Source organism: Phacochoerus africanus, chromosome 9 (genome assembly GCF_016906955.1).
Source record: "Phacochoerus africanus isolate WHEZ1 chromosome 9, ROS_Pafr_v1, whole genome shotgun sequence".
Classification (NCBI taxonomy): Eukaryota; Metazoa; Chordata; class Mammalia; order Artiodactyla; family Suidae; genus Phacochoerus; species Phacochoerus africanus.
In genome coordinates this window covers 8,008,763-8,028,815 of record NC_062552.1, presented here as the reverse complement: position 1 = coordinate 8,028,815, position 20,053 = coordinate 8,008,763, and the positions used below count along the sequence as shown (strand labels likewise).

The 20,053-nt window shown below is 46.2% G+C and overlaps 1 protein-coding gene across 2 annotated transcripts in view; it reads left to right on the top strand.

The window, feature by feature from the left end:
- Nucleotides 1-20,053, top strand: part of NEDD9 (neural precursor cell expressed, developmentally down-regulated 9) — a 286,215-nt gene that overhangs the window by 97,015 nt on the left and 169,147 nt on the right. The window contains exon 1 of one of the 2 annotated variants that reach the window (XM_047795754.1): nt 13,161-13,287. The exons of the other annotated variant lie outside the window; for it this stretch is intronic. The gene's annotated coding sequence lies outside the window, so the exon portion shown is untranslated. Of the gene's footprint in view, nt 1-13,160; nt 13,288-20,053 lie in introns of those variants that run through there. 2 annotated transcript variants of the gene reach the window in all.

Genomic DNA, 20,053 nt, shown 5'->3' with positions numbered 1-20,053 from the left:
AGGTCTCTGTGTAAACGTGGCATTGAAGAGGCGTTCCCAGGTCCCCCGCGAAGGAGCTGTCCCTCTCTCGTGTCTTCCCCTTCCTATCTGCCAGCGCGATGTTCTCGACAGCACTAACTCCATCGCTAACTGGAAATGTTTCTTTGTTCATTGTCTGTCTCTTCACTAGTACGTGAGATCAGAAGGGCAGAGAATGTTCTGTTTTGTGTATTGCTAGACTTCCAGCCTGAAGAACCGTACCCGGCCTGTTGTAAGCATTCAAGACATACTGGTGGAATTGAAGAAATAGATATTGAACATCTAATACATGTCGTAAATGTAGAACCAGGAATTGAAGGTATAAGAAAGGATGGAATCTCACCTCAAGAACTGACAAGTGAGCTTGTAGAAGAGGTGGCACACAAAGCTCCGGGGAGGGCCTTAAAGAGAGCCTTCCTAGGGAGCGTGGAAAGAAGTTGCTAGAGAGGTAGGAGGTAAACCAAGATAAAGTCATCACAGAACGCAGGGGAAGATAGAGATCCAAAAGAAAGGGGGTTGAGGAGTTCCCACCGTGGCGCAGCAGAAACGAATCTGATGAGGAACCATGAGGTTGCAGGTTCGATCCCCGGCCTTGCTCCGTGGATTCAGGATGTGGCGTTGCGTGAGCTGTGGTGTAGGTCACAGACATGGCTCAGATCTGGTGTGGCTGTGGCTGTGGCTGTGGCTGTGGCTTGTGGCCAGCTCCCATTAGACCCCTAGCCTGGGAACCTCCATATGCCACAGGTATGGCCCTAAAAAGACAAAAAAAAAAAAAAATAAAGAAAAAGAAAGAAAGAAAAGAAAGGCAGTTGAAAAGAGCAGCAGTGCTGCAGAAAGATAAAATAATAGGGAAAAACGTGGAAAGCACCCCTTGGGGGTGGCAAAAGCATTTTGAGGACCTTAGTGGTCCCTAGCAACCGGGATAGCAACACCTCCCCCAGGAAGCCTCTGTCTATACTCATGTCCCAGTGGTTACCCAGCAGAACACGAGCTGGTGGACTTCTCAGTTACCCAGCCATTTCAACTTAAGCAGCCTGAGGGGTTGGAGGAAAGGAATGGCATTTATCGGGCAATTCCTATGGGCCAGGCACAGTGTGGTAGTGTCCTAGTTTGCAGATCCTAATATATTTGATCCTCACGGCAACCTAATGAGACAGGTATGATTTCCCACTTTACACATGCAGAAATCGAGGTAACTCAAGATCCTGTAAGTACTAAGGAGCAAAGCAGATATTGGAGCCTCTCTGTCTTTTGGGCTCCTTGCGAAAAACATGTATGTTGGGGAATGTGTTGTGTCCATCCCTCCCGTGTCATCTGGAAGTTCCACACTGAGGCCAGCTTGCTGGCTTCTTGTCCAATAGCTCATCTTTTCTTCCTGCCCACAGAACCAGATTTTCTTTGTATATGGGCCACCTTGTGCTTCAGCAAAGACTGAGCCCTCTCCGAATCCCTGGAGGCAAAACGTGACTAGTCTAAGTAAATTACGACCATTTCATTTGTCTTGCTGTTGGTCAACTCTGGAGCAGGCTTGTGATGCAACTCTGCCTGCTAAGACTTGAGAGCATTTTGCTGCGGAGTGAGCCCCCCAAAGGGGAGTGTTTTCATCTTGGCTTTTGTTTATTAATCTATGTATTTGCATTGGATGTGGTTGAGATTGTGCTGCCTAGAGTTGTTGTAGCCACTTTGCAATTATGAAGGAACCTGAGAATAAAACTGACCTGAAGTATTTATTGATCTACCCCCAGAATTCTTGCTTGATGAGGCAACACGTGTTAATTGTTCAAGCCACTGTAAGTTCCATTTTTGCATTATTTGTAGCCAAAGCATGCAGGGCACACAATATACAGTGTTTATTTTTACTCACGAGTTTATCCCCTGCTCCTAACACAGGGCTGATTGCTCAAAAAAAATATGTTTTGATTGCCTGCATGAACACTGTTGTGTATTTCAGAGTAAAAATAAATGAATTCAGTGAATTATTACAGGGTGTAGAAAATTGGGGTGACAACATGCCACTGGCATTCTCTCTAAAAGCACAAGAGGAGGAGGAAAAAGCCCTGGTTGCGTTTAACAGGACAGCATCCCAACCCACCACCAGGGAAAATGTTTATGCCAAGGCCTCTGTCTCTCAGATGGCCATTTCCTCCCATGTAATTAGTTGAAATTTGAAATCGATTTTTGTCCCCGATGACTGAGGTCCAGACTGAAAAGCAGCCTCGATTGTGTTCTCAGTGAGGAGGTGGCTGTGTTCAAGGTCTGCGTTGGCATCTTTGAGCTGTGACCACAGCACGCATTTTTGTGGGAAATATCAGATGAAGCTTTTACGGCAGCATTCTTCCATGAGGCGGAGGGGTGGGTGGCAGGGTTCAGCAGGCCCAAGAGAGTTTTTCTCCTTCTGAAGCTTGTTTAGACTCATTCTTTCCAAGTTAACGAGTCCACTTTCCCCTTTCGGAGCAAACATAGGTGGAGAAACAAATGGGTAAAAGTTTAGAAACTTTGGAGAGGGTCCCCTCTCCAAAGCCTTCTTTCACCAGGCCCTGTGTGGTTTGTGGGAGCAACTTGAGGTTCTGGTCACTGATAAATACAATATAATTTTAGAACTTTCATAAGCCTGTGTGGCCTCTCTTAAAGATCAGCAATTAGGGTCTGAAAGTACTGAAAACAGCTACCTAAACCGTTTTCAGAATGTCCATATTCAGCACTGGTTCTGGGCACTGTTCTCCTCTTTTTTAGCCCCCGCTCACACGCTTTCATTCAGCTAGAATATTCCAGTTGTGGTTTCCTGACGTGGTTCAGCGGCAGTGTACGCAGGGGTGTGCTGGAAAGACATTCTGGCCCAGGCTTTGGAGAAAAGTCTCTTTGCGCCCCCTTGCTTGCAGCCCTGTTTTGAGGGAAAGGACCCTAAGTGATTTCATACATACACGTTGTCATATTTGACCCCCTGATCCTAGCTGATGGAACCAGGAAGGGTGGGAGGGCATTGTTTTTGTTTTTCTTTTTACAGTTTCGGGGGGAGGGGGCGGGGGCGGCAATGAAGAAAATAGTCTGTTCGTGCCAGGATTCCAGGTGGAAACTATATAGTGACCTGTTCATTTATTTTGCTTTTTAGGGCCATACCCACAGCATATGGAAGTTCCCAGGCTAGAAGTCGAATCAGAGCTGCAGCTGCTGGTCTACACCACAGCCACAGCAATGCCAGATCTAAGCCGTGTCTGCAGCCTACACCACAGCTCATGGCAACGCCTGATGCCTAACCCACTTGAGCGAGGCCAGGGATCGAACCCACATCCTCCTCGATACTTCATCAGGTTGTAACCCACTGAGCCACCATGGGAACTCCTTGGGGTTTTTTTTATTTGTTTTTTCATTTTTCAAAGTTGTGTTGAAGTATAGTTGATTTACAATGTTGTGATAATTTCTGCTGTACAGCAAAGTGATCCCGTTGCACATATACACACGTCCATTCTTTTTCGGATTCTTTTCCCATGTAGATCATCACACAATATTGGGTAGGTTCCCTGTGCTGTACAGCAGAGGCAGTTGTTTTTGAAGATGGCCATCCATGAGCTGACCAGCAGCCGATGAAATAACCCAGCGGGAGTCTTCCATAGGACAGGGGCGTGCAGTGATTAACGGACTCTATCAGATCCTTTCTCTTAGGAGGCATGAAGTTGACACAGAGAGAGAAACACAAGTGACCGGAGGGTCCACCAAACTGAGAGACTCGGGGAGAGGAGGCAGTGGGCAAAAGCCATGAATTTCTAAGATCGTGGGTAGAACTTAAGACTGAGAAGCTAAGCAGACCATTGACAGGAGCTAGAAAGGTTATGAGAAGTGTCAAGAGTGTGCCATGGATGCTGCTGCTGAGAGACCAGCACGATGGTGGTATCTGTAGACTGAGCAGGACGTGCCAGTGCCTGCGAGGCTGGGTCCTACGTTTATCCAGACCCTCTACCCAGTTCTTCCTAACATCCCTTTATCATGAATCTCCATTCGTTGAGAATGTGCTTGTGTCCAACCCTTGGCATCCGGAAAAAAATTTAACTCCTCTGTTCAGTATTTCCAAGCTTAGTGATCTTGGGCAAGTCACCTAACCTCCGTGAACATTAGATGTTCAGTTTCTGTATGTGATGGACAGACTTGTCAGCATGTCCATGTCCTGATCTTAGGAACCTAAGCATATGTTCCTGTACATGGCAACAGGGGTCTTCCAACTGTGAGGTTGGCGATCTTGAGTTGGGCTCCATGAGGCTGCAGTCTAATCCCACAGTCCTTAAAAATCAAGTAGGAGAACTTTTCCCAGCTGAGGTTGGGGAGATGTAACTACAGAAGAACCGTTGTAGAGATTAGAACATTAGTGCCTGAGACGGACAAGGGGGCCAGGAGCCAAGGAAAAGGCAAGGAAGCGGATTCTCCCCTAGACCCTCCAGAGGAATGCAGCCCTGCCTACGTGCTAACTAGCCTGGAGGACCTGGGTGGGACTTCTAACCTGTGGAGCTATGAGATAATCAGTGTGTTTTGTCTTAAACAGTTAATTTTGTGGTGGTTTGTTTCTTGTGTAGTAAAGAAGTGATGGAAATATTAAAGGGTGAATAATAGGTACTAAAATTCATTAGACAACTAATGAATTAAGACTCAGCCCAACTGTATCATTTGACCTCTCTAGGAGACGGCTCCATGTTCAGCCTGTACCTTGCCTCTTCTTGGGAGCCGTTCCCAGGTCTCAACTCCTCCACAAAAAGCCACCACCTTCAGATCACTCCTGAGGCCTTTCTTTTCTTTTCCACTTTAAAGGTACATATGTTGATAGTCAACAACCCAACGGTATTGATGTGTTTCTACACTTTTGTTCTATGTACTTTTGAAAAGATTTAGTTATTTGATAAATAGGAATATATCCAACAAACATTTGTTGAAGATACTTTGTATCATCCTGAGGTCATTTAGATAATGCATATTTTTTAGTCTGTTAAGCCTGGTATGGTGCCTTAGACAGATCTCAAGCTCATGTTGATAGAGCTCAGATCTACTGAAGAAATTTTAAAAGGACATTTTAGAGACCTGTGGCTTCACAAGTCCATCAGCCTCACCTAAAGTCTGACAACTCTTAGGCCACTCACAACTCACCCAGTGTCAACAGGAAGGGTTATTAACTGATATCAGAGTTACCCGTACTGGTGATAAGCACAGCAGATGAGAAAGTGAGACTCCTTTGAAGGTACTTGTGAACCACTTAAGCTTGAGAACTTGACTTTGGTGAGTTAAAAATGCAGGCCTTGCCCGAAAAACCAGTTCTCACTTGAGCAAGAATGTCTTAGTCCTTATCAGGACCAACCATCTTCAGGGCTTTGAGTGGCCCTAGACCTAGTTTGGCGTTTAGACAGGACAGTAGCTGCTTGCATGACCTGCTTAGAGACTAATGCAGAGCTCTTTCCCATTAGGTCACTTTGACCCCTGGCTGAGCCAGATTCCCTGGACCTGAATCTAGCTAAAATATTCCCCGAGGAATGAAGGAAATAGAGCCGATTTACAGGAGTAGCGATCTTAGCACTTTTCATCATGTCTTTATTCATCAAATATTTGTCGGATATTGTAACTGTGTTCCCAGATGTTCATGCACAAGAATTACCTGGGAAGGTTCCGCTCCCCAGAGAAAGTGATTCAGTCATTCAGGGCGGGGCCTGGGAAATCTGTACCTAACTGCCTGGTGGGTGATTTTGGTGCAAGACTTCTATAGACCACTTTGTAAAACATTTAGCTTGGTCTCCAACATGAATAAGCCCACAGTACCTTGCCATCAGGAACTTTGAAGTCCAAAGGATTCAGACACAGTATTGTGACACAACATGATCAACGCAATACTAGAAGCTTTGGTGGCAGTGAAAGGGGGAGAGATACTCGGTCCAGGGTACTCGAAGAATATTGCCAAAAAAGAGAAGAAGGACGGACATTCTGGGAAGGAGGGCAGCCTTTGCAATCCAGTAATCATGAGAAAACGTGAAGTGCTAGGGAAGAGTGAGCAGTTTGGAGAGATGGGAAGATGAGGGACACTCTAGGCCTTGGATAAACGGGAGAGAATCTAAGAGGCCAGCGTGGGTCTCGCTTCACCAACTTAGTCATTTCACTGTATTTTGTAGGCATCAGGGAGCTGGTGGAAGTTTTCCAACAACGACATGAGGAGATTAGGGATTTTTCTATGAGACTGTCTGGCACTGTGGGGATGCTTATTCAATGAATATTTCCTGAGGCCCCTCCCCACGCCCTGTCTCTGTTAGAAATTATTGTGGCAGTTAAAGCAGTGAAAGTCTAAATTAAGTCTAAATTGGGTGTGTACTGAATTGGTCAACAAGATGTATGATTTAATATTTTAAATAACGGGATTTAGTGACAGGTTAGATTTGAGAAGAAAAGAGAAGGTTTGTAATGTTTTAGGGCAAAGAGACGGCTATGGACTAAGCGTTTATGTCTTCCCCCCACCCCCGTCCAAACGCACATGATGAAGCTTAATCCCCAGTGTAGTGGTGTTAGGAGATAGGACTTTGGGGAGGTAGTTTGGTCATACAGATGGAGACTTCATGAATGGGATTAGTGTCCTTTATGAGACAAAAAAAAGTATCATCTCTCTCCCTGTGTAAGGATGTAGCAAGAAGAGAGCCATTTGCAAACCAGGAAGAGGACCCTCCCCCAAACCCAAGTATGCCGGCACCCTGATTTCAGACTTCTAGCCTCTGGAACTGAAAAATAAATGTTTGGTTGTTTAAGCCATCCAGTCCATGGTATTTTTTTTTTTTTTTTTTTTTGAAGCAACCAGAACTAAGACAGGGACTGGGTGTGGCAGTGACTTTAATGGGGAGTGCAGGAGGAAAAGGCTTGCCCCAGACCTCTGTGAGAGGAGATGAACCCATCCAGAGAGAGAAGCGGAGTGGCAATGTGTGTGAGGTCCAGTGGTGAAAGATGGGCAGCAGTAAATGGAGAGGGGTAGTGAACCATGAAGGAGCTGCACCAAGGCTGAGAGGGGCCCCCAAAGACAGAAAGAGGGGTCTGAGAGGAAAGGAGTGATCAGTCATTTTAAATACGACAGAGGGAGGATGTTGTCATGACTTTTGGTTTTACCATCTAGAATGCCCCGTGTGGAGTTCCCGTCGTGGCGCAGTGGTTAACGAATCCGACTACGAACCATGAGGTTGCGGGTTCAATCCCTGCCCTTGCTCAGTGGGTTAACGATCCGGCATTGCCGTGAGCTGTGGTGTGGGTCGCAGACGCAGCTCAGATCCTGCGTTGCTGTGGCTCTGGCGTAGGCCGGTGGCTACAGCTCCGATTCGACCCCTAGCCTGGGAACCTCCATATGCCACGGGAGCGGCCCAAGAAATGGCAAAAAGACAAAAAATAATAATAATAATAATAATAAATAATAGAATGCCCCGTGTGACATTAACAGGGACTGCTGCTTGCAGAGCTGGGGGTGGGAGCCGGAGATCAGGATGGAAGGAATGCAGTGAGAAAAAGGGAACAAAGGGAACGGAAGGTGTGGAAGTGAAGGCACGGAGTGTCGACAGCTCTTTCAGGAAAGCTGGGCACAAAAGGAGGAAGAGAGAAGGAACCCGAGTAAGAAGGGCGACTAGAATCAGGGCACCGCGTCTTAGGCTTTCCCTGAGCCCGTGGACACAAGGCTTTTGCTGGATGTAGTCTGAAAAGTTGTGGTGAAAATAGAAGAGGGATAAGCTGGGCTTCCTTTTAAATTTCTGTTGTCCTAGAGTAAAATAATTATCTAAAAACTATGAAGGGAAAGAACAGATAGTGGTGTTAAGTGCCAGGAATCACTTTTTTAAAATTCTAAATCTTTAGAGTAGGAGCCTCTCACTATGGGATTATGAAGTGGAGGCTGCTCTGAGAATTAAGGAAATGTTCAAGGAAAAGGAAAGATACAGCACCAGCCCTTGTAGAGAAAAACATAGCTATAAATTTTATAACACTTGGCAGTCCCTCCCTGGGACTGGGTCACTGTGCGGTCAGCAGACCCACCTCGGGAGAGGCATGATCGGACTCGATTTTGTAGTCAAGTGATTGTGTAGGCAACAGGGAAAAGAAAGCATTTTATCAGTGACTAACAATGGACTTTGGGTACTTGATCTGGGAATCTCTACTCAGAGGTAAACCAGTTGGAGGTTAAATCCACATTTCTGTATATTCAGGAAGCGAGTGGTCAAAAGTCAAATAGACGGAGATGTCCGGTCTCTTCACCCGTCAAAAGAAGCACCGTAGTCTGATTTTTTTATATTCTCAGGAATAAGATGTTGTTTTCAAATTCCTATGTCATGGGAAACCAGAGCAGCAGTTTATACGGTCCCCCCCAGAAACTGAGTGTAACGCAATGATTCCCGTCTTGTGTTCTCTGCGCGCACAAACATGCTCAAGGGTGAGGTTGCACAGGTGCACATTGCAGATTGACAGAGATTACAAATACTCATCTAAGTGCCTAGAATAGGTCTTGGAAGAACACATGTCAAACAGACAGCAGGGGTTCCCCATGAGCAAAGCAGAGGAGGGAACTGAAATTACAGCTGATGGTTGGGAAACACTTTAGTTTTACCTGCCATGTTAGTTTTTTACACTATAAATGTATCAGTTGTCTGTTTTTAATTTTTTTGGCCAAATCAACATGAACAAGATTTTCCTAATCATTTTGGGGGACCTCAAAGATGGTTATCACCCAGTAGAGGGATAGGCGAACAGGATACAGGTAACAGATAAATCAGTGCCTGGTGTTTACCAGATACTTATTATGCCTCCAGTAAATCAGAATCTTTTATGTCTGTCATCAGTTCTCTCTTACAAAGAATTCGGTCTCTCTTCCTTTTGCTCTTCTTGGTACCCATGTTTCTTCAAACAGCTGTTCTGGGAGCGAGACGAATGGTTTCATCTGTGAAAATGTCATTTTCCTTCTCATGATAAACATCAAAAAGTGATAGCTATCACTGTTTTTATTAATCCAGTGATAACGCTTGGAGCTATAATTCAAGGGATTGAAGAATGAGTGGGGAATGAGGAGTGGGGTGGATGAAACAGTGAAATTCTGCAGAGGTTGTGAGGGATGCTGAAAGAGCTCCCATTGGCGTCTTACCCCACTCAGCACAGCAAGAAGTGAGGGCTGGGCTCAGAGCTTCTGCCGAGTGAGGAAAGGTTAGAAAGAAGCTGTGACAGAGAGTCAGGAGGAGTTGAGTAAGAAGATTCCTGAGCAGCAGAAGGGCCTCCGTTGAGGTTTGGGGGTAAGAATTTGCCAGAAAACAATTTGGCCTTTGTTAACTTTCCCCAGTGAGTTTGGGTAGCTCTGAAGCATGAGAGAAAGTAAATTGAACTTCCACTGATGGCTGGACATGGGAGGACCCCCCCGGAAGACCAAGAACAAGGAAATCAACATTAGCATGGTGCTCGAATAGCTTTCTACGAGGTTCTGGTAATGTAAGAGTGTGACACTCCAGGACTTGGCTGAAGGACCTGGAAAGGAGAAGAAACAGAAGTCAAAGATGTCCTGTCACAAGAGAGAGAAGGAGGGTTGTAAGCATCAAGAGAACAAAAGAGGAATATTAATAAGGTTCATTTTGTCGTTTATAATTTCTCTTAGGGAAGGAGCTGATCTTCATTCATTTTTTAATATTGTAGCCTTTGTTCTCTAAATGCTTTTACTATCACCAGTGAACCAATTAATGGGAAGGCTGATCTCGCTGGACAATCTCCCACTAAGCTATGAGTTGCTTGAAGGCAGGCCTTGTGTCCTGTGAACTGATGTATCGGAAATAAATGTGCAAGAAATCTCAGAGGAGCTTGCAGGTCCATACTAGTTATTGCTGTGGACAAACGAGCTGGATCTTTAGGACCTCTGATTTCTTCATCTGAAAGATGAAAACCACAAGATGATTCCCATTCCCCAGAAGGGAGGAGACATACGTTATAATACTCACAGCTCTGCTCTTAAAATGTGCCAAACCAGCCCATGAGCATATCCATTTAAATTCCTTCGTGGGCAGCTGATTCCATGTGGCTAATATTGTCTTCAATCATGGAGGGAAATGAGTCAAACAAATGGAATTGTAAACACACATGCACACACACACACACACACACCCACACCCCTGGACCATAGATTGTTTAAGCTTTTTTATCTTCTCAAATTCTCTTCACTTCCTTTGCCTTCATCCCTTAGCCTCCACTCCATAGAACAGTCCCTCCTTGGGCCAAACATCCATGACAGATTCAAAACAGTTGCCTGGAGGTTGGCTACTGCTTAACAGGTAGTTACAAACCCCTCCATGGTGCTGAGATTCCAGCCAGCTCAGATGGCATGAGGCAGCTAATTAAAGCCGTCCAGAAAACTGTATAAATAAAGATGAAAATGTAAACATGGCCTTCATTGGATTCAGTGATTGGGAATTATACTTGTCTGTTTCTGGGCAGAACTGTCTGTGGTCTCTCAAAATTTTGACATGTGGCATAACCTGCCACTAATCAAAAAGAAGGAAACAAACCAAAAAAAAAAGAAGAAGAAGAAGAAGAAAATCTAAGACTGTAAGTAGGAAAACAGACATAGAAAACTTCCATCTTTCCAAGTGGGAAAAATATTTAACTTGTTTTTCTAAACAGATCAGATTATCTGTTTTTGGACAAAATCTGAGCTCCTTCGTTTGCCTTGACAGATGCGTCCTCTTTCCATTCTGAGGAACTCAGCAGTGGGAGGTCCAGTCACCTCAGAGTGGGAAAAGGAGCTATGAGGATGCAGATGAAATAACAGAGTTAAGGATAATCAAGTGGCCAAACTCAAGTACTTTCTTTAAAAGAAGCTCAGGCTTAGTTAGCTTTTTTGAGTATATCTAGGTTGTCGTTGACTCGAAACAGCTTGATGGCATTAATCTTCAAGTTGTACTATATAACCGTGAAGCATGTTTTCCAAAATTTAGTATTTAAATTTGTACTGCCTAAACATCTAATGAAGAAAATCATATTTGGCTGATGTGGTATTTTATTGATATGGGAACTGCATAGAGGGGCATTTTGAAAAAAAAAAATTTACTGTCTATACTTCTCTACCTCTATCGATTTATTATGAATACTCTGCACTATAAAATAAAAGTTTAGAATAATTCTACCTCAAATCTGAAACCGTTCCTGATATACAGCCTGTACTCAAGTTTTTCAGAAGGAGAGGGAAGGAAAATACGGAGGACCTTCACGATACTTGCACCGTGAATACTGCTAACTATGTCTGCGTACAAGGATGAATGTGGATGCTCTTATTGTTGATGTATTTGGAAGTCCCAGTTGCACAAGGTGTTGAACTGTTTCTATGTTTAAAAGGGAGAATCTGCTTGTGGGAAGAGTGTTCCTTAGCATGATTCAGGCCAGCTCAACATTTAAAAATAAATGACATGGGAGTTCCCATCGTGGATCAGTGGCGAACGAACCCGACTGGCATCCATGAGGACTCGGGTTCAATCCCTGGCCTCACTCAGTGGGCTAAGCACCTGGCGTTGCCATGAGCTGTGGTGTATGTAGGTCGCAGAAGAGGCTCGGATCTGGTGTTGCTGTGGGTCTGGTGTAGGCTGGCAGCAACAGCTATGAATGGACCCCTAGCCTGGGAACCCTCCGTATGCAGAAGGTGTGTGTGGCCCTAAAAAGACAAAAAAAAAAAACAAAAAAAAACAAAAAAAACGTGGCTGCCACACCGTGAATACCCACTAGATAATTTTTCAATAATGTAATGAACTAATTAAGGAATAACAGTGGGTCTCTAACATGCAACTGATTTCACATCCTGCCCTTTGCACGGCTCCCCTCTGCTCCATTCTTAGAACAGGAACGTCCTTGAAAATAAACAAACTTGGGAGGAAACAGAAACAGGGAGGAAAACCACTTGGCATAGGCCAGCGGCTACAGCTGCATTTGGACCCCTAGCCTGGGAACCTCCATATGCTGCGGGTGTGGCCCTAAAAAGAGAAAAGATAAACAAACAAACAAGACATGGATCTGAGTTTGAGAGAAGTATTATAGGAAATTAAAAAAAACAACACCCAAACAGAAATTGCAAGAGCGCAACATACAGCACAAGCAGAGTGTAAAAGATGAGGAGAGGGCCAAAAACCACCTTGCCTGTATCGGCGATGGAGCAGAAACATCAGGCACCACTGAATCTTTTTGGAGTATCTGTGATTCAGACCATCTCCCTCTCCTCAATCCTCTATGCCCCTGCGTCATTTCCTAGGTACCAGCAAGGGGTGGGCAGAGGGGCAAAATGGAAAAAAAGCAAAGGACTGAACTTATGTAATTTGCCAGCAATAATAATAGTAGACACTCATATACTGTTTACTTATTCACTGTGCCAGGTACCCTTGGAGTGCTCTATGCATGCTGACTTAATCCTTTCTCACAGCAGTCCTTTATTCCCATTTTACAGACAAGGAAGCTGAGGCCCAAGAAGATCCAAAGTGTTTAAAGAGTTGGGCCATAATTCTAACACAGGTGGTCAGTCTCAGAGCACATCAGCTATTCAGATGCGCAGCTGGAAGAAGACAGGGGTTGAGGGCTAAATACTTTCATATTCGCTTTCACATAATCAAATTAGGCTTTTATAGCACATTGTGAACAGGAATGATCTGTTTGGCTGCCTATCACGGTGTGCAGGCTACGTAAACACTTGTCAAATGAAAGGATGTTTGGTGTGCATTTATAGTCAAGCTCTCTAGAACATATATTGAGCCCATCACACCACAAAATCCTAAACTGACTGATCTTAAATAGCCTCATGTTTGCCTCCATGCAGCCTGGAAAGGTGCTTGTGCCACTTAGAAAGTCCAGCCCACAGAACTTCATGGCAAGAATAACTTAAAGATCACCTCTCTTTCTCCGACTAGCAAACGGTACCTGTAAGAAGCAGATGGCTTACCTGTGCCTGAGCATCACTCTGCCCTCAGTGTATCAGGAGGTCTGACAGAGGTTAAAAAAAAAAAGAAGAAGAAGAAGAAGACGAAGCCACACAGGGAGGAAATGAACTGAGACAACAGCACTTCACAGTAACCGGAAGGGAAACACACTCTCACCCCTCTGAGCCTACGTGTGCGGTTGCTCGGTGGGGAAATGCTCGGCGCTGCCTTTGAAAACTGGAGCACGAGAGCAGCACAGTCATGAAGCAGGACTGGGCTGCCACCTCCCGCGGGCCTGCCTGGAGGGAGGGCAAGGACACCAGGGTCACCAGATGATCCCGCCGCAGTTCGGCCCAGGGTGAGTTCTCAGACACTTGCCGGGCCTGAGGACTGGGCGGGGCGCACTCAGACTCCACTTCCTGATCGGTGTCAGACAGCTGGCAGTGTCCCTGCCACCGGCTGTGAACACCCTTATCTGCAGCTGGGAGGGACGCAGCACGCCCCAGAGGAGGGAAGAGTGACTCCAGATCCCCTTCAAGTTGACTCGGAGGCAGTGGCTTCAAGGTGCCTCGAACCTCCCTGATGCTGTTTCCCTGATGCGTCTTCCTGGTAGCGCTTCCTGGTGTGTGATGCTCGTGGCTCCCCCCACTTCCTACCGCCTCAGAGAGCTTACCTGGAAGGCCCCAGCTTTTCTTTTCCTGAATTGTTTCAGCACTTCAGCGTGTGGGCTGCCACTTAGAGTTTGCGGTGGAGTAGAGTCATTTATGATGTCCTTTTCAGCCTCCCTGGGAACGAGGGAGTGACTGAGGGGCAAGAAAGGGGGGCTGAGAGCCGTATTCCGTGTGTGTGTGTGCGTGTGTGCGTGTGTGCGTGTGTGTGTGTGTGTGTGTGTGTGTGTGTGTGTGGTGCAGGCTCGGCAGGGTGGCTCCTTGGTACCCCAAGGGGTTGGGGACAGGTTATCCTGTGTGGCCACACCAGGCCAGCCCAACAGCTCCATCCTTACTTTTCTTTATGTTTATTAGTTCATTTGGTTTGTTCATTCATTCGGTTGCCTTTCTTCTGTAAAGGACTTGAGGCAACCTTTTTATCTTGCTGAAGTAGCTTCAAAATGAAGAGCACATACCGCCTTAAAGGGGGAAAGCCCATCGAAAAGGGTTTGACACTGTCCAGAGCTGCCTGGAGATGGGTGAGCGGTCTAGTCCCCATGCTAGTGACAAGAGGGAGGGGAGGGCAGCGGCTCCGGGCTTTTCCCCTCCTGCCTGGAGAGCCCGTCTTTCCCCCAGAAGCTGGTTTCCCACCCAGAGGTGGGTGTGAAGAACACTCCTCATGACAGAACCCTGGGAACCAGCCAAGCGGTTTTCCTCCCTGTTTCTGTTTCCTCCCAAGTTTGTTTATTTTCAAGGACGTTCCTGTTCTAAGAATGGAGCAGAGGGGAGCCATGCAAAGGGCAGGATGTGAAATCAGTTTCATGTTAGAGACCCACCATTTCTCCTTAATTAGTTCATTAAATTATTGAAAAATTATCTAGTGGGTATTCATGGTGTGGCAGCCACTTTTTTTTTTTGGCTTTTTAGGGCCGCACCTGCTGCATATGGAGATTCCCAGGCTAGGGGTTGAATTGGAGCTGTAGCCGCCGGCCTACGCCAGAGCCACAGCAATGTGGGATCCCAGCCACGTCTGGGACCTACACCACAGCTCGCGGCAATGCCGGATCCGTAACCCACTGAGTGAGGCCATGGATTGAACCCGAGTCTTCATGGACACTAGTCGGATTCATTAACCACCGAGCCACAATGGGAACTCCCTGGCGGCCACTTTTAAGTCAAAACTTACGGAGTTCCCGTCGTGGCGCAGTGGTTAACAAATACGACTAGGAACCATGAGCTTGCGGGTTTGGTCCCTGCCCTTGCTCAGTGGGTTAACGATCCGGTGTTGCTGTGAGCTGTGGTGTAGGTCCCAGACGTGGCTGGGATCCCACATTGCTGCGGCTCTGGCGTAGGCCGGTGGCTACAGCTCCGATTAGACCCCTAGCCTGGGAACCTCCATATGCCGCAGGAGCGGCCCAAGAAATAGCAAAAAAGACAAAAAAAAAAAACCAAAAAAAAACAAACTTATGTAAGATGGAACAAAACTAATGTCCCCCCCAACCCCTGCCCCAAAGCTGGCAGTCCCCAGGAGAGGCAGACAATAATGACACAAATGTGATGAAGACCAGAGCAGGTTTGGGGGAATCCTTTCTGTCTGGGAGTCAGGGAGGTTTCCATAAGGACAGTGGCCATCAGAATCGGAAAAAGGGTAGGAGGGCACGAGGCAAAGGGCTGGCGAGTGCCAGGTGTGAGGAACAGCTTAGGGCATGCCCTGTGGCCCGAGACCCAAGTTGTCCGGCTAAAGTAAGGCCTTTGTGGCTGGAGGGAAGAGAGGAGTGGCTCCAGAGGAGGCCAGAAAAGGAGGCAGCTGGAAGATGCTGCTGACTCTAAAATTGGTGTTAGGAGTTCCCTTCATGGCTCAGCACTTAACAAACCTGACTAGGATCCATGAGGATGCAGGTTTGATCCCCACCCTTGCTCAGTCAGTTAAGGATCCAGCCTTGCCGTGACCTGTGGTGTAGGCTGCAGACACAGCTTGAACCCTGCATTGTTGTGGCTGTGGCATAGGCCGGTGGCTGCAGCTCTGATTCAACCCCTAGCTTGGGAACCTCCATATGCCGAGGGTGTGGCCCTAAAGTAGCAAAAAATAAAGTAAAATAATATAAAATAAAATAAAACTGATGGAGGAGCCTGGGGTCTTGTGGGCGGAAATGGATTTTTAAGGAATCCCTTAAAATGAGGAGAATGGCTGGGAGCCCATTAGAAGGTTGATGGAGTCAGGCAAGCAAGGGTATCTATGGGAGTACAGACACAATGGAGACAGAATTAGACAGGTGAGGGGGTCATCTAGAAAGGACAAGAAACGAGACCATAGGGGAAGCCTTGGAGATGATCCCGTTTCCGGGTTTGGGCATCCAGATGGATGTTGATGCTGCCTGCTGGTCGCAGAGACTAGAATAATTGGTGGAAGACCAGGTCCAGGGTGAGTTCTGTTCTAGGTGATTTTGGAGGGCCTGGGACACATCTGAAGGCCAACGTCAGCCAGGCAGCTGACATCCTGGTCTAGAGGTCAGAGCAGGGGCCTGGCCATCCTTAGCACGGACATGCTCATCGATGCCGTGCATATGGACGAAACATCCTTGAGAGAGAATATCAACTCAGGGAGAAGGGGATGGCTTAGGACTGAATTTCAAGAAATCCTAACATTTAAATGGACAGAGAGGAGATTGAGCTCTCTGAGAAGATAGGATAGTGTCTTGAAAAGTTCACTAAAGAATTCCCACATGACCCAGCCATTCCACTCCTCGGTATAGACCCAAAGAATTGAAAATGGGGCATTCATAGCAACACTGTTCACAGTCGCCCAAAGTTGAAAGAGCTAAAGTGCCCCTCAACAGACGCATGGATAAATGAGTTCCGGTATATCCATATGATGGACTATTACTCAGCCACAAAAAGAATGAGGTGCTGATACATGCACAACATGTATGACCCTCAAAAACAGTGTGCTAAGTAAAAGAAACCAGGCTGCAAAAGGGTGATTCCATTTATGCGAACTCTCAGAATAGGTAACCCCGTAGAAACAGGATGCGGGTTGGGGACTGGGCACAGAGAAATATGGGGACCAACTGCTTCATGGGAATGGGGTTTCCACTGGGGGTTGAGGCAGATTTGGAACTAAAGACAGGTGGTTGGTGTCACAGCCTAGTGAATGTATTGAATGTCCCTGAATTGTTCTCTTTAAATGTATGGCTAGTTTATGTCATGTGAATTTCACCTCAGTATTAAAAAAAAGAAAAAGAAAAAAGAAAAAGACCAGAAAAGTCCAAGCAGAAGTGCAGGCGAACACAGGCCGTGTAACTGGTCAAATGACGTAACTTCCGGTGCCTCTTCCTCTATATGTAAATAAGGGGAAATCAGTCGCTGTCTTGAAGGGCTGTGGTAAAGATTAAACGTGATAATTTGTTTAAGTATCTAGCAGAGACGGGATGTCCTAAAGCACTGGAGTCCTACCTACACCCTCAGGCCTCAGCAGAGGGGTCGGCAGACTTCTAACAGCCTGGATCTTTCTCTCATGACCCGAGGGCTTCCTCCAGGCCAAGCAGGGCCACTGCAACTGCCCAAACCAAGGAAAACACCCAGGAATTAACTCTCTAATGGACTGTAAATATCCCAGCTCCCCCTGGGCCTGAGTGGAATAATTCTCAGACAACTCTTTTACCTTTTCTCAAAGTTTCCCCCTGGGCTTAGCTCCACTTGCCCACGGTGGTAGCTGGCTTGGGAATGCGCCCTTTATGGCTTTCCTCTCTTCCCTCTTCCCCTCCTCCCCCTTGCCCCCCACCACCCCATATCCACTCCAGAGCATGTGAGGGGGGTCCTCTTCGTCCCTTTCTGAGATCTGCTTGGAGGAAGGACCCAGGTACCAGCACAGAGGCAGCTCCTTTGGACGCACCCTGTGCGGCACCACATGAAGCTGTATCTCACTGCAGCTCCCCTCCCCTCTCCCTGCTCTCTGTCTCCCCAGAACTCATTTGAGCACAATCTCCAAAGTGTGGGACACAATGTGATAATTTGATATGGCACCCGATACCAGATGTGGCATTTAATCACCTTGAGTCACTAGACTCTGCCATAGAGAAAGCTTTTCCATTTCACTCTTTTGATCCTCTGATGTAGGCCTGATCGAAAGACCCTCTAAGCTGTGGCCATTTTACTTTACCCTTTTCACGAAGAGAAAGTCAACCTCAGGCTATGAGCCATTGTGAGGCAGTGACAGCTGGCTAAAACTGAATAGCATGGTTTTGTCTTCCTGCATTTATTTTTTATGATTACCTCCTATAAACAACAATGGCCTTGGTTTTTTATTTGCAGGAGTGTCAGGAAAGTTGTTTTTGGTTTTTTTTTTGTTTTTTTTTTTTTTTAGTCTTTTCTAGGGCTGCACCTGTGGCATATGGAGGTTCCCTGGCTTAGGGGTCTAATTGGAGCTGTAGCCGCTAGCCTACGGCACAGCCACAGCAACACCAGATCTGAGCCTCGTCTGCAACCCACACCACAGCTCATGGCAACCACTGAGCGAGGCCAGGCATCAAACCTGCAACCTCATGGTTGCTAGTCGGATTCGTTAACCACTGAGCCACGATGGGAACTCCAAGTTTTTTTTTTAAATATACGTATCTTTAAGTATTTTAAAAAGTGAGTCTATTTATTTTCCTTTTTCGTTTTTGTTTTCTTCCAGTTTTATTGAGATATAGTTGACATCCAGCGCTGAACAAGTTTAAGACGTACAGCATAAAGATTTAACTCACGTACATCGTAAAATAATGACCGTAATTGATTTGAACAGCCATCGTCTCATACAGATACATTAAATAGAAAAAATTTTTTTTCTCATGATGAGAATTCTTCAGATGTATGCTTTTCCAAACTTTCACATGTAACATAGTGTTAATTACACTTGTCATGTTGTCCATTACATCCCAAATACTTATCTTATAGCTGGAAGTCTGTACGTTTGGATCCCAGCTCCATCGAATTCCCCCTTTTCCTACGACCCGAAAAGGGAGTCAGTTTAAAGAAACGAAGTGTGTTACTACTCACTAGACTGGAAGCACGCCTGAGATGGAAACCCCAACAAGTGGGACTTGACTGAGAAGAGACTGGGCAGATCTGCCCTAGAGCAGCTGCCCCCCAAGGCCACAGCTGTGTCCTGTCCCACCCAGTCCCTGCCCAATGCGCACGGCAGGGCCAGGAATAGCGTGGATGTCCTGGGCAAGGCGGGGAGGGGGTCCTCATGTGCTGCAGGTTTTTTGGTCATCAAAATAAACAGCTTTAGGAGTTCCCACCTTGGCACAGTGGCTCAGGTCACTGTGGAGGTGCAGGTTTGATTCCCGGCCCTGTGCAGTGAGTTCAGGGATCCAGGGTTGGCCACAGCTGTGGCTTGAATTCAGTCCCTGGCCTAGGAACTTCCATATGCCATGGGTGGAGCTATAATATTTTTTTAAATTAAAAATAAATAAAGAAACAACTTCACTGTGCCCACGGTGGCTTCCAAATGCCCAGACAGTGATGGGTAAGAGTACTTGAAATGGACACACACACCCCCCCAGGCTCCACTGTAAAGTAGTTCTGCCCTGAGGACGAGTCCTGGGGGTCCAGGAGTAGCTCTGCAGTGACAGGTGGAGGTGCTGGTACATTCACATGCCTTTTCACACACACTTCAGATTAGAAGCTTTGGTTAAAGGAGGCCTATAATGCGACTCTCCATGTAATTCCTACAAGCAAGCCCCACCCCACCCCCCAACTTCTACTTTCCAAGGAAGGTGGTAAATAAGAGTTAGTAATCCAGGTAAAGTTCACTTTAGAAAAAGTTTAAAACAATGTGAAACATTTCATACTACAAAGAGATATCTATAGGAATTCCCACTGTGACACAGTGGGTTAGGAATCCAACTGCAGCAGCTTGGGTCACTGTGGAGGTGTGGGTTCGATCCCAGCCTGGCACAGTGGGTTAAAGGATCCAGCCGGGCCAGGAACTTCCATATGCCCTGAGTGTGACCATTAAATAAACAGAAAGAGAGAAATAGAATGTGTGTACACCTTCCGAGTAAGAGTAGAAATAAGAAAATAAATACATGGTTACCCACCACCCACCTTCCCAGCTCCTGAAGGGAATGCTGTCTTAAATTTTGTATTAATCACATTCGGTTACTTTTCTTTTTAGATTGGCCTCATGTGAACATATATGTATATGTGTTGGTGCAATTTATATATATGTTAATTTATATATAGTTTATGTGTATATGCAGTATGTTTTTGCCTGTTTGGAACTTTCAACACATGCAGTCATGCCACACGCATTCCTCCACAACTGGCCCCATGGCTCAGCTGTTTTTGATGGTTACCCGTGCTGATGCAGATAGGTGCCAAGAATTCATTTTCACACGGCTGTAGAGCATCCTATTGTGACAAATGACAATCTGTTTAACATCTCTATCAACAGACAGCCCTAGGTCATTGCCAAAGATGAAGGCTCGGGCT